Here is a 15,148-nt window from a genome sequence, read left to right on the forward strand (position 1 = left end):
CACCATAAATAAATTAATGAGAGCCCGAAAGGGAGATATCACGTCCCGCAGTATTACATTACGGTGATGTCGCGTTTCGCAGTATTAAGTTACGACGATGTTGCACCTTGAAGTTTGTACGTTAAAATTTCATTTTCAGTTAACCGATGTAAGACTCGAGGATGAGATAATCTTGAAGTTAATGTAATTATGCTATTTATAGCAAGCAATAAATAAGTGTTATGAAGAATAAGAGGGTACACATATTAAAAAAATGAGTTTCGTTAAAAGTAGTCAATTTGGAATAAAATACGGGTCGAGCGATAATACCCGATAATTATGAACTAGTACCATGTAAGGTACCACATGACCAAGGTAGTGTAATATAAAAAGTATATACGAAGAATTTAAAAAATAAGTAGAATTTTAAGTAATTTGAGATAATTTTTTAAATTATGTGGGTAATTGATTAACTAGCGAGTAACAGGACATTACCCGGTTAACTAATAAGTGAATAAAGAATTATAACTATCGCCACCCAAAACATTGCAGCTGACCACATAAGAAAGAAGTGACTAAGAGTCACATTTCCTTATGTGGCCATCTAGGAACAAGATCTTAATATTGTAATAGATAAGTCATGAGACTTAATAAAGTCTCTGATAAGAACATTACATTCTTTCCTTCAAAACAGAAAGAAATCAATTCAAATATACTAACACCCATGAATCTTAGGATATACTAACACCCATGAATCTTAGGAAGGAAACCTTGGAAGCCTAATTATCATTCAAAAAACATTGGTAAAGCAACAATTTTGTTCAACTGATTTCAAAGAAGCAGAAGCTGGTTTGTTCATCAGTTTCAAAACGCAGAAGCTTAATCCAATTTTTGGGTTCTAAGTTCAATCCACGAAAGTTTCTAACGGGATAATTATACGGAGTCGTTCCTACTCCAGGTATGTTAAGGCTTTCCCTTCTTTCTTTTGGCATGATCCATACGATATGAACGAAATGTGCAAATGCACAAATTTCATGAATGACTCTATTCATAGAAGTATTAGAGATATCTATGTTCTTGAATTTTTGTGATTCATAATAATTTTCATCTATTCATGGGTCTCAAAAAAATAAATAGGAAAGTTGAAAAGAGTTTATTTTATGATATTACTCAAAGGCAAAATGGTCTTATGAAGCTTCGAAAGATTTTATTACGTATTTTTCATACATGTGCATTGACCCATGACCAGATGGCGTTATATACGCGTATATATGTCAATATATGTTTATGGGGTATGGGAAAATGTTATGGCGTTATATTTGCACCAGCACCTGATCAGTTGGTATATGATGATGATGTTGCCATAGTGGCCAAAATATGATTCAAACGGCGATATATACATGTATATATGTATGTATATGTATATTAGATATGTGAAAAGGTTATGCCATTATATACACACCACCACCTGATCAGCTGGTACATGTTGATGATTTTGCCCACAATGGTTGTATGATGTGATGGGATGCCCTTAGAGGTTGATGATGTTATGAGACATGTACCCATGCACGACATGACATTCATACGCATATGCATGATGCTAAAATTATTTCATGATTTACAGAGTTATTCAGATTTACAGGTTGAGTCAAGTACTCTATATTTCTTCCATGTCTGTTATGTACATATTTATATGCCTTACATGCTTGGTACATTTTTCGTACTGACGTCCCTTTTGCTTGGGGACGCTGTGTTTCATGCCCGTAGGTCCCGATAGACAAGTCAAGAGCCCTCCAAGTAGGCTATCAGCTCAGCGAAAGATGTTGGTGCGCTCTATTTGCTTCGAAGTTGATTGTTTGGCTGTTATGATTTAGACATTTATTGATTGGTATGGCGGGACTTTGTCCCGACCTTTATGACATTTATCTACTCTTAGAGGCTTGTAGACATATGTCATGTACGTGAAAGATTTTACGGCCTTGTTGGCCATTGTCTTGAGTTTATAAATAATCATGTTGGCCTATTATGCCCGTATGTCATGTGTATATGATAATGTAATAAGAAAGATACGTTACATTGGTACTCGGTCGAGTAAGGTACCGGGTGACCATCGCGGCCTATCGGTTTGGGTCGTGACATCTATTCTACCGTATCGTATGGCACCAGCGGAGTTGAAGGAGTTAAAGGAGCAACTTCAGGAACTCCTTGAAAATGGGTTCATCCGGCCTAGTATGTCACCTTAGGGTGCGTCGGTTCTATTTGTGAAGAAAACTAATTGCACGATGAGGATGTGCATTGATTATAGGCAGTTGAACAAAGTAACAGTTAAGAACAAGTATCCTTTGCCTCGTATTGATGATTTATTTGACCAGCTTCAGGGAGCGAAAATGTTCTCCAAGATTGATCTCCATTCGGGTTACCACTAGTTGAAGATCATAGACTTGAATATTCTTAAGACAACTTTCAGGATCTGATATGGTCATTATGAGTTCTTGGTCATGTCTTTTGGGCTGACCAATGCCCCAGCAATGTTCATGCATTTAATGAATAGCGTGTTCCAGCCTTATCTCAACTCGTTTGTCATAGTCTTCATTGATGATATTCCGGTGTATTCACGTAGTCAGGAGGAGCACGCAGAGCATTTGAGAGTTGTGTTACAGAGATTGAGGGAGGAGAAGCTTTATGAAAAATTCTCCAAATGTGAGTTTTGGCTCAGTTCAGTGGCTTTCTTGGGGCACGTGGTGTCCAGTGAGGGTATTCAGGTTGATCCGAATAAGATAGAGGCAGTTCAGAGTTGGCCCAGACTATTCTCAGCCATAAAGATTCACAACTTTCTTGGTCTGCCAGGTTATTACTGCCGGTTTGTTCAGGGATTCTCATCTATCGCATCACCCTTGACCAAGTTGACTTAGAAGGGTGTTTCATTTGTATGGTCGGATAAGTGTGAGGAGAGCTTTCAGAAGCTCAAGACTGCCTTGACCACAACTCTAGTGTTAGTTTTTCCATCAGCTTCAGGGTCATATACCGTGTATTGTGATGCTTCGAGAGTTGGTATTGGTTGTGTATTGATGTAGGAGGGTAGAGTTATTTCTTATGCTTCTCGTCAATTGAAGCCCCATGAAAAGAACTACAATGTTCATGATTTGGAGTTGGCTTCCATTATGCACGCATTGAAGATTTGGAGGCATTATTTGTATGGTGTGTCTTTCAAGGTGTTTACTGATCATCATAGCCTCCAGCACTTGTTCAAGTAGAAGGATCTCAATTTGAGGTAGCGGAGATGGTTGGAGTTGCTAAAGGATTATGATATTACTATATTGTACCATCCAAGGAAGGCCAATGTGGTGGCTGATGATTTGAGCTGAAAGGTAGTGAGTATGGGGTGTTTGGCATATATTCTAGTTGGGGAGAGACCTCTGGCAGTTGATGTTCAGGCCTTGGCCAATTAGTTCGTGAGTTTAGATATTTTGGAGCCTAGTAGGGTATTGGCTTGTGTGATTTCTCGGTCTTTGTTATATGATTGCATCATAGAGTGTCAGTATGATGATCCGCATTTGCTTGTCCTTAAGGATAGAGGTCAGCACGATGATGCCAGAGATGTGACTATTGGTGATGATGGGGTATTGAGGATGCAGGGCCGGATATGTGTGCCCAATGTAGATGGGCTTCGAGAGTTGATTCCGGGGAGGCCCATAGCTCGTGGTATTTCATTCATCCGGGTGCCGCGAAGATGTATCGGGATTTGAGGCAGGATTATTGGTGGATGAGAATGAAGAAGGACATTGTGGGATTTGTAGTTTGGTGTCTCAATTGTCAGCAGGTGAAATATGAGCATCAGAGACCGGGTGGCTTGCTTTAGAAGATAGATATTCCGGAATGGAAGTGGGAGCGGATCACCATGGACTTTGTAGTTGGGATCCCATGGACTTTGAAGAAGTTCGATGCTATTTGGGTGATTGTGGATCGGCTGACCAAATCCGCGCACTTCATTCCTGTGTGTACTACCTATTCTTCGGAGCGGTTGTCAGAGATCTATATTCGGGAGATTGTTCTTTTGCATGGTGTCCCAGTTTCCATCATTTCAGATAGGGGAATTCAGTTTACTTCGCAGTTTTGGAGGTCTGTGCAGCGAGCGTTGGGTACTCAGGTTGAGTTGAGCACAACTTTTCACCCTCAGACAGACGGGCAGTCCGAGCGCACTATTAAGATATTGGAGGACACGTTGCATATTTGTTTTATTGATATCGGAGGGTCATGGGATAGTTTTAACCGCTTGTAGAGTTTGCTTATATCAACAGCTACCAGTCGAGTATTCAGATGGCTCCATATGAGGCTTTGTATGAGAGGCGGTGTAGATCTCTAGTTGGTTGGTTTGAGCCGGAGGAGGCTAGACTATTGGGTACAAAATTGGTGCAGGATGCTTTAGACAAGGTGAAAGTGATTTAGGAGAGGCTTCGTACAGCGTAATCGAGACAAAAGAGTTATGCGGATAAGAAGGTTACGGATGTATCCTACATGGTTGGGGAGAAAGTCCTGTTGAAGGTTTCACCCATGAAAGGTGTTATGAGATTTGGGAAGAAGGGTAAATTGAGTCCTCGGCTCATTGGGCCTTTTAAGTTGCTTTGGAGGACTGGGGAGGTGGCTTATGAGCTTGCTTTTCCACCCAGCTTGTCGAGTATGCATCCGATATTTCATGTTTTTATGCTCCAGAAGTATATTGGGGACCCATCTCATGTTCTAGATTTCAACACGGTGAAACTAGACGGTGATCTGATTTATGATGTGAAGCCAACAACTATTTTGGAGCGTCAGGCTTAAAAGTTGAGATCAAATGATATAGCTTCAGTGAAAGTGCAGTGGAGAGGTCGGCCCATGAAGGAGGCTACCTGGGAGACCGAGCGGTTGATACAAAGCAAATATCCTTACCTGTTTGAGGCTTCAGGTATGTTTCTTGACTCGTTCGAGGACGAACGTTTGTTTAAAAGGGGGAGGATATAACGACCGACCAGTTGTCTCATGAGTTACCGCTTAGTTTTCTCCATTTCTGCTTCTTATTGCCTTGTTCAACTGTATTTTGTGTTACCGGGTTGGTTGGTTCGCGTTCGGAGAGGTTTTGGTAAGGTTTGAGACACTTAGTGTCTTTTGTGGAAGCTTAAGTTGGAAAAGTCAACCAGATATTGACTTATGTGTTAGAGGACTCGGATATGAGTTCTGGTGGTTCGGTTAGCTTCGGGAGGTGATTTGTGACTTAGGAGCGTGATCGGAGTGTGTTTTGGAGGTCCAGAGTAGATTTAGGCTTCAATTGGCGAAATTGGAATTTTGGTGTTTTCCGGTTGATAGGTGAGATTTTGATATAAGGGTCGGAATGGAATTCCGAGAGTTGTAGTAGTTCTGTTGTGTCATTTGGGATGTGTGTGCAAAATTTCAGGTCATTGACGTGGCTTGGTAGACTTTTTTATCAAAAGCGTAATTTAGAAAATTTTAGAATTCTTAGGCTTGAATCTGATGCGAGTTTGGTGTTTTAATTTTGTTTTGAGTGTTTCGAAGATTGTAACAAGTTTGAATAATGTTATGGGATATGTTGGGATGTTTGGTTGAGGTCCCGAGGGCCTTTGGTGAGTTTCGGGTAGTCAATCGAATCATTTCAAGATGTTGAGAATTATAGAAAATCTGCTGAAGTATTGCAGAAAATTGACCTTCGCATTCGCGAGTAGGCCCTCTCGTTCGCGAAGGGTTAGCAGGTGTGGCTGAGAATTTAGCTTTTGCCTTCGCGAGGGAGGCTCCTCGTTCGTGAAGGGCTGGGATATTGTGCATCGCGTTCGCGAGGTATCAGACGCGTTCGCGAAGAGGGAAGTTGAGCACCTGGGTTCAGCTGGGTTCGTGAAGTACCAGGTTCTAAAGTTGAGATTAAAGGATATAACTTCAGTGAAAGTGCAGTGGAGAGGTCGGCCCGTGGAGGAGGCTACCTGGGAGACCAAGCGAGAGATGCGGAGCAGATATCCTCACCTGTTTGAGGTTTTAGGTATGTTTCTTGACTCGTTCGAGGACGAACGTTTGTTTAAGAGGGGGAAGATGTAATGACCCAGCCGGTCGTTTCATGAGTTACCACTCTGTTTTCCCCATTTTTGCTTCTTATTGCCTTGTTCAGCTGTATTTTGTGTTACCGGGTTGGTTGGTTCGGGTTCGGAGAGGTTTTGGTAAGGTTTGAGACACTTAGTCTCTTTTGAGGAAGCTTAAGTTGGAAAATTCAATGGGATGTTGACTTATGTGTTAGAGGGCTCATGTGAGTTCTGATGGTTTGGATTTCTTCGGGAGGTGATTTGGGACTTAAGAGCGTGATCGGAATGTGTTTTGGAGGTCCTGAGTAGATTTAGGCTTGAATTGGAGAAATTGGAATTTTGGCGTTTTCTAGTTGATAGGTGAGATTTTGATAGAGGGATCGGAATGGAATTCTGATAGTTGTAGTAGTTTCGTTGTGTCATTTGGTATGTGTGTGTAAAATTTTAGGTCATTCGGACGTGGTTTGGTAGACTTTTTGATCAAAAGCGTAATTTAGAATATTTTGTAATTCTTAGGCTTGAATCCGATGCGAATTTAGTGTTTTGATGTTGTTTTGGGCATTTCGAAGATTGGAACAAGTTTGAATTATATTATGGGATATGTTGGCATGTTTGGTTGAGGTACCGGGGGCCTCGGGTGAGTTTCGAGTGGTCAATCGAATCATTTTAAGATGTTGAGAATTGTAGAAAATCTATTGAAGTGTTGCAGAAAATTGACCTTCGTGTTCGCGAGTAGGCCCTCATGTTTGCGAAGGGTTAGTAGGTGAGGTTGAAGATTTAGCATTCGCGTTCGCGAGGGAAGCTGCTCGTTCGCGAAGGGCTGGGGTCTTGTGCATCACGTTTGTGAGGTATAAGACGCCTTCACGTAGAGGAAAGTTAAGCACTTGGGTTCAGCTGGGTTCGTGAGGTATCAGGTTCGAAATTTGAGATCAAAAGATATAGCTTCAGTGAAAGTGCAGTGGAGAGGTCGGCCCGTGGAGGAGTCTACCTGGGAGACCGAACGGGAGATGCAGAGCAGATATCTTCACCTGTTTGAGGTTTCAGTTATGTTTTTTGACTCGTTCGAGGACGAACGTTTGTTTAAGAGGGGGAGGATGTAATGACCCGGTCGGTCGTTTCATGAGTTACCGCTCCGTTTTCCCCATTTCTACTTGTTATTGACTTGTTCGGCTGTATTTTGTGTTACTGGGCTTGTTGGTTTGGGTTTGGAGAGGTTTTGGTAAGATTTGAGACACTTAGTCTCTTTTGAAGAAGCTTAAGTTGGAAAAGTCAACCGGATATTGACTTATGTGTTAGAGTGCTCGAATGTGAGTTCTGATGTTTTGGATTGCTCGGGGAGGTGATTTGGGACTTAGGAGCGTGATCGGAATGTGTTTTGGCGAGCCGACGTAGATTTAGGCTTGAATTGGCGAAATTGGAATTTTGACATTTTCCGGTTGATAGGTGATTTTGATATAGGGATTGGAATGGAATTTCGAGAGTTGCAGTAGTTACGTTGTGTCATTTGGGATGTGTGTGCAAAATTTCAGGTCATTCGGACTTCGTTTGGTAGACTTTTCGATCAAAAGCGTAATTGAGAAGATTTTGTAATTCTTAGGCTTGAATCCGATGCGAATTTGGTGTTTTGAGCGTTCCGAATATTGGAACAATTTTTAATGATGTTATGGGATATGTTGGTATGTTTGGTTGAGGTCCCGGGGGCCTCGGGTGAGTTTCGGGTGGTCAATCAGATCATTTCAAGATGTTGAGAATTGCGGAAAATCTACTGAGTGTTGCATAAAATTGACCTTCGCATTCGCGAGTAGGCCCTCGCGTTTGCGAAGGGTTAGCAGGTGAGGCTGAGGATTTAGCCTTCACGTTCGCGAGGGAGGCTCTGCGTTCACGAAGGGTTGGGGTCTTGTGCATCGCATTCGCGAGGTATCAGTTGCGTTCGCGCAGAGGAAAGTTGAGCAGCTGGGTTCAGGTGGATTTGTTCTTCGCGTTTGCGGTGAGTAAGGGAGCTAGGACTTCGCGTTCGCAAGCTGGGAGTTGCGATCGCGATGATGGAAATTTGGTCAAAGTCAGTTTGTACTTCGCGAACTTGAGGCGTTGACCGCATTCGCGAATAAGGTTTTAATGCCTGGACGGAATGTTTAAATAGCCATTTGTCTGCGATTTTAGGGTTAACTTCCACTATTTTTGAGCAATTTTGGAGCTTTTTGAAGAGGATTGAAGAGGGATTCAAGGGGAAACACTTGAAAGTAAGATTTATGGACTTAATACTCGATTCTAATGTGTATTCCACGCAATTAATCATGGAATTTAAGCCTAATATTGAAGAACTGGGGCTTGTAATTGGAGACCTAGAATTTGGGATTTGAGGGGTCGTTTGTGGTTGGATTTTGATGCTTTTGATATGAATGAACTCGAGGAGTGATAAGGAGCCTATTGATGTAATATTTATCGCAATCCGAGACGTGGGCCCGGTGGTCGCGTTTGGCCAATTTCAGGATTTGTGTTGTAATTTGATTTCTTTCGAGTGGGCTTTGTTCTCTTAGCATATTTTGATTGTTTTGCACTGATTTTGGTTAGATTTGGAGCATCCGGAGGCCGATTCGAGAGGAAAAGATATCGTGAGTTAGAGATTTGGACCGGTTAAAGATGAATAATGACTGTAAATGTTGTCCTAAGGGTATGAAACCCCGGATTACACATCATTGTGCTATATTGGGGTGACGCACACGCTAGATGACGAGCATGGGGTCATGCACTGTTGGGGATTGTGACTTAGTCCATCCCGAATAATTGTTTTACCGTGTATTTGACTGAAAATGGTTTGCTATCATCATGTTTTGGGCTGAATGCCATATTTGGGCCTCGTGCCAACTATTTGAACCCTCAGGGGGTTTTTCCTTATATTTCTTCACTATTCTGACTTTATACTTGTACTTAGTCATGCTATATTCTACTGTTTTCATAACTCATCCATGTTTACTTTGTTTTAACACATTAAATGATATTTTAAATGATAATTTGGGCTGAGCATCATGTTTTACTGTTGCCCGAGTGGCTTATGAGATTCTGACTGAGTAAGGCCGAGTGCCTGTGTTGTGAGGTTATTGAGCTGATTCATGATTATGAGGCCGAGGGCCTGAGATTGTATGCCACGAGGTGGCTTGTTGTTATGAGGCCAAGAGCCTACTGATTATGCTACGAGATGACTTGATATTGTGTTTGGGCCGTAAGGGGCCCCTCCGGAGTCTGTACACCCCAAGTGAGCGCAGGTACCCATTGTGATATGAGATAAAGCCTGAGAGGCTGGTGTTGTTCCACGATATTGCGCGAGGGGTGGATTTTGTTGACATTTTGCCCGAGGAGCGGATTTTTATGTATTTATCTGTTCTAGCTGCTTTTCATTTAATTGTTTAAGTGTTAAGAAGGTGTTTTTAAGAAGCTTCTACTGAACCAAGTGTTTTCACATGTTTTCACTGTTTCATTGCTTTTACTGGATTTTACTGCTTCCTTATAGCCTGTTGATATGCCTTTACGTGAATTCTTATCGCTCAGTCTTAATTTATTATTATTACTCACGGAGTTAGAGTACTCACTTTACTCCCTACACTCCGTGTGCAGATTCAAGTGCTTCAGGTCCTGCTTGCGAGGGTTGAGAGCTTCCAGCAAACTTCGGAGATTCACTAGGTAGCTGCTCAGCCTTCGCAGCCCAGTACCTCTCCCTCTATCTTAATTTCTCCTGTTTTAGTTATGTAATAGTTATGTAGAGTCTTTCAGACTTGTAATTTTTATAATAGATGCTCATGACTGGTGACACCCCAATGTCGGGTTATGTCTATTCCGTAAACTGTATTTTTTACCTTATTTTGGGATTATCATTGTTATGTTAAAGGCTTAGTTTTTATTTTAATTGCTTAAAAATGAACTGGGAGTGTGTTGGCTGGCATTGTCTTCACGAGAGGCGCCATCATGATCGGGTCCGAGTTTAAGGTCGTGACAGCGAAGCACAAAGTACCACTGGACCATGCGAACGCGATACCCTCACTCAAATGCGAAGGCCATAAGCCTGAAAAAACCAGTCTGCCTTTCTTCATAGCTAACATGAGCCCCTAGCCATGAATGCGAAGGCCCTTAACCACCAAAGCATCACAAACGTGAATCCACCTTTCCGAACACGAAGAATAAAAAGACATTGCCCCAAAATTAGCCTTCACGATCGTGAGACCTGCTCCGCGAATGCGAAGCACACCAAAAACCACCAATCTTCATTAGTTCAACAAGCTCAAAATGATCCAAAATCCATCCGAAACACTCCCGAGCCCCAGGGAGCCCGTCCAAACACACCAACCAGTCCCAAAATGTCACACAAACCTACTTGAGGTCTCAAATCATATAAAGTGACATCAAAACTACAAATCGCACCTCAATTCAAGCGTATACTCTGTTTGAATCATTGTTACCCGTAATTTTATAATGCATTGTATTGTATTGTATCTTATCGTTTTATGAATACAACGTTTGGATAGATTGAACTGTTTACTGTTGTTAAATAACATTTAGCTCTTTATTTTGACTATATTGTATTGTACTGCAACTGATATGTTTACTAAAATACCCTCAATTATTTTAAATATTAAATATATCAATAAATACACATAAAAATAATTTAAGAAAATCCCTTTCTACTAATTTATCACCAATTATGTCTTATATATAAATTAAGCAAATAAATTCATGCAAATTCTATCAAAATTAATGGAACAAGTTAATAATATTAAAAATAATAATAAGTACATTCCATTCATAATTACATCATAACAATAATAAAATAAAAAACAAAATATTAAGTACACTCTATTCGGAATTTAGATGACAATAATAAAATAAAAAACAAAATGTTAAGTACACTCCATTCATAATTATTTTCTAACAACATGACATATAATCAACTTAATGTATATACATAACAGCTTTCTAACAATGTGACATATAATTCATAATGAAATACTCATATTCGATAAAATTCTTAACGCTTATACCATAAAAAAATTAGTGTAACCCAATTTCTAGGTGACAACGTTATGATCAATAAAAGAAATTTACGATCTTCCAATGGACATCCAATTAGTGTGTGGCATAAGTCCACATGTTGACAAAGAAATATATAAGCTTTTAGGTGCATACTACATTCCGAATACAACTCATGTACCATTTGCCATATCTTACTCTCAGAAATGGATGTCATAGTTGAGAGGCGATTAATAGCATTAGCCAGATTATCCATCTCAGCCCTCAACATGTCATCCATACCTTCAAGATAATCTTTTTTAGACTTTTTATGCTTGTTAGAATTTGGTGCCTCTGAATAGGCATTCGAGCTAGGTGCTTAAGAAGTTGATCGGGCGTGCTCATGCTGTTTATGTTCCTCAATATTTTCCAAGGAGGCAATATTCATAGAAACTAGTTCATCTACCTCATCAATAGTCAATAAACTATTACTTGATCTTCTAAAATTATCATGAGCACCACTTCTTAACATGTCTAGTGCAGTCTCAACCTGTTTTTCATTAGCTCTATCTCTTTCGTACAACTCACTTAGCTTGTCATAAGAAGAAAATTACTAAAAATAAATGTACCTGTATTATTTGACCCCATACTTCAGATTCATCATTCTACATATTTGTGTTGGGATCCCATGCAAATTCGCTCATCCCATTTGGAATGGAATCATAACACTTTCTATATTGTATTTTAATATTTCTCATTCGGTTGTGAACACTCTCTTTGTTAATAATTTTATCTGAAAATTTTCACTGCATCTCCTTCACTACATTATGTATTGCGTGTGCAGTAAAAGTTCCACCAACCATGTTTCCAAGTGTGTGCTCATGATGGAATGCATCAATTAAGCCATCAGTTGAGGATGCTTATGGCCTTTTCGGCATGTTGACAACTACATAATTAAGATATATTCATAAGACTTAGATAAAGAAAACTTCATCAAACATAAATATTTATAAGAGGTATAACATAAACTAAATGAATTGCACATAATCTTTATAGCTCAATAATAGCTGGGAAATTACTTTCAAACAACATCAAATAAATAACCACGAAAATTTTTATTAAGTTTTTATCTCCTAGAAGATTAAGCTTGATAATTGGTCCACATGTCAGCTGCTATGCCATCTGGAATCAACTCTCCCTTTCTAAATTCCTCATTACTTTCTCTAGGATTTGGTAGTTCTTTACGCACATCATTATCATACACAAGCCCAGCATCAACTTGTGCAAGTAACTTATCATTTGGATCTACGCATCTTAAGTAATTTTCAAAACACAACATGCAAAAATAATAAGCTTTTGGATTTTAATACCATATGATGGATCAGTTAAAATAGAGATGATAGAAAATTTCTTTTTAAGAACTCCAAATGCTCGTTCAATAGCATTACACAAAGATGCATGTTGCAGATTAAACAATTTACGAGGATTTCGAGATGAATTTATTGAATACTCTTTCAAGTGATATCTTCCATGTAAGGCGTAATAAGTCCATTTCTCAACATCAATCCAACATCAACAATGTAATATTTTCCTAAATATTAAAATGAAAAGCTTCAATTATTTGTTCATCACATCTACGTAGATAAATATATTTAACATTTACCTTCTCAAAGTTTTGGAGGATCTTGTCTATTTAAAGCTTCTTTCATGATTCTTGAATCAGATGCTATCCCTTCCCATCCAGCTAGTACATATGTGAATTTTAAATTAAATGTGCATGCATCCAATATGTTTTGTGTTGGATAATCATTCTTTCATGATATCTAGGTGCTTCGCTTTGCAAAACTTTAACACGTATATATGTACCATCAATTGTACCAATACAATCCTGACATTATAGTCATAAATTAAAATGCAAACAATCTTAATTTTATCTAAAAAATAAATAAAATTTATAATTGTGTTCACCTTAAAATATGGGTAGAATCTTTGATTGTTGGCAATTTCAATAGGAATTCGGGAGCCATCAGGTTGTTTAATAAATTTTTCATATAACCCCAAGATCACTTGTAGGAAAATATAGAAATGACGACTGGCCGACTCCCCAAATCGTCGAAAGATAAAAGCAAACTCACGAATCGTCATATTATATGCTAACAGATAAAGTGTTTTGGTAATTTTCTCTTCAACTGTAGCTTGAAGTGTTGGTCTAAGATCACCCTCTCTAACTAACATTCTTACATAGAATGGTAAAAGTCGAAGGAGTCATTCTTATATTATTACGACAAAGTTCAGTTGAGTATAACTAAGTTAATAATTCGTCTCTGGCTTATTTATTTTCAAGTCATATGTCATGTGTGATCGTACATCGATCATTTTCACGTGCATAAGTGTCACCACCCAACTCCCACCAGAGCCGCGACGATGCCCAACACTAATTTCAAGGCAAGCCAAAAGTTTTACAATAATAACGAATTCAATAAAACACAATTTAATAAACTCAAAGAGAAAATATCATTAAACAACTGTAGAAAAACAACAATTACACTTCTACAACCATCCCAAAGATCTGATGTCAACGAGTACATGAGCACTACTGAATGTCAAAATACAAGATCAAATCCCCAATACAACTGTTTGAATAATAGAACAGTAATAACAGAATAAATGAAGGAGAACTTCAAGGTCTACGGACGACAAAGCAGCTACCTCATAGTCTCCCAAGAGCTTGTACCAACACGACTCAAGGAATCACCGCATCAGAAAGTGCCTGGATATGCATACGAAGTGCAGAGTGTAGTATGAGTACAACCGACCCCATGTACAAAATACATAACAAATCTAATATTGGGCTGAAAGTAGTGACGAGCTCAGAAAAAACACTCAATGAACAATATCAATAACAAGTAACAACTCAGGATATAAAGGATACAGTATAACTAAATAACTCAATGATTTGATGTTCAGCTCATACACATTATATGAATTTAGGCATGCTTTCCAAGTATAATGGTTAAATCCCAACATGGATAAAACTTTCACGACCCAAACCGATGGACAGCGATGGGCACCTGGTACCTTACTCAATCGAGTACAAACGAAACGTATCTTTCGTATTACATCATCATAGGTTAGTGGTCTATAAGGGGTGTCATGAGATAACAAGAGTAAATATGAGGGAATACCCGGCATAGAACGACCCAAACTGATATAGAAACTCGTACCTATGACATATTAGCCTATAAGTCCAATGCTATCCATTATATACTTGACATATAGGCCGACAAGGCCATACACGTATCCGTATACATGAAATCTGTCTACAAGTATCTAAGAGTACATACTTATTATAAAGGTCGGGACAAGGCCCCGCCATACCAAACAATACACGTCTAAATCATACTAAACAAACAAGAAACTCCAGAGCAAATGAAGCGTACCAACATATTCCGCTGAGCTGTTAGCCTACTTGGAGGACTCTTGACCTGCCTATCGGTACCTACAGGCATGAAACGCAGCATCCCCAGGCAAAAGGTACGTCAGTAGAAATAATCTACCGAGAATGTAAGGAATGAAAAGCAGTAAATAATAGACAATTGACATGAGAGAAACATAGAGTAAAAACTCAACATGTAAGTCTGGATGACTCTATAAATCATGCAATACTTATAGTGTCATGAATATGCGTATGAATATCATGTCGTTCATTGGTACATGTATTCATAACATCATCAACCCTCTAAGGGCATCCCATCATATCATCTCGACCACTGTGGGAAAAATCATCAACGTATACCAGCTGATCAGGTGGTGGTGCGTATATAACGTCGTAACCTTTTCCCATGCACCATATACATATAACACACGTATATATACATGTATATAATACCATCTGATCATGGGTCAATGTACATGTATAAATGAATGCAATGAATGAGAAGTACGTCAATAAAATCTCTCAGAATGTCATAAGACCATTATACCTCTGATTAATATCATGAAGTAAACTTTATCAACTTACGTATTTTCTGAGATCCATGAACATACGATAGAATAATAAGACATATAGGAATTCAAGAACATAGGCATCTCTAGTACTTCTATGAATAGGG

Source organism: Nicotiana tabacum, chromosome 22 (assembly GCF_000715075.1).
Source record: "Nicotiana tabacum cultivar K326 chromosome 22, ASM71507v2, whole genome shotgun sequence".
Classification (NCBI taxonomy): Eukaryota; Viridiplantae; Streptophyta; class Magnoliopsida; order Solanales; family Solanaceae; genus Nicotiana; species Nicotiana tabacum.